Source organism: Microtus ochrogaster, chromosome 22 (genome assembly GCF_000317375.1).
Source record: "Microtus ochrogaster isolate Prairie Vole_2 chromosome 22, MicOch1.0, whole genome shotgun sequence".
NCBI classification, from domain to species: Eukaryota; Metazoa; Chordata; class Mammalia; order Rodentia; family Cricetidae; genus Microtus; species Microtus ochrogaster.
Genome location: NC_022023.1, coordinates 2969 through 3355, shown reverse-complemented (window position 1 = coordinate 3355; position 387 = coordinate 2969).

Here is a 387-nt window from a genome sequence, read left to right as displayed (position 1 = left end):
GCTTGGTATAGAGGGTTTTAGAAAGGGGAACTCCTTAGTAATGTACTCTGCCTTTTAGATACATTGGAGAGATATGTGGTTGAATGATTTTTCCTTTCTTTAATATAATTTGAATGCTATTTATTGTGGTTCCAGCATTTTAACAATTAAGTGTATCAATGTTTTTAAGTACTGTGGTTGGCACACTTTCTTTGTTTTAGTATGTGATGGGAAAGAGATTCTGGTGTATAGTAAACAGGGTTAAGGGCTCCAGGGAACCTTGTTAAAGCTTTTGCTTCAATGATTTGTGCACCTATTCCATAAGCTGGAAACAGTTCAGTGTCTTTGGGTCCTCCGTGAACAAGGTGGGTGGTGTATGGGTGGTGTATTTTTTTTTTTTTTTTTTTG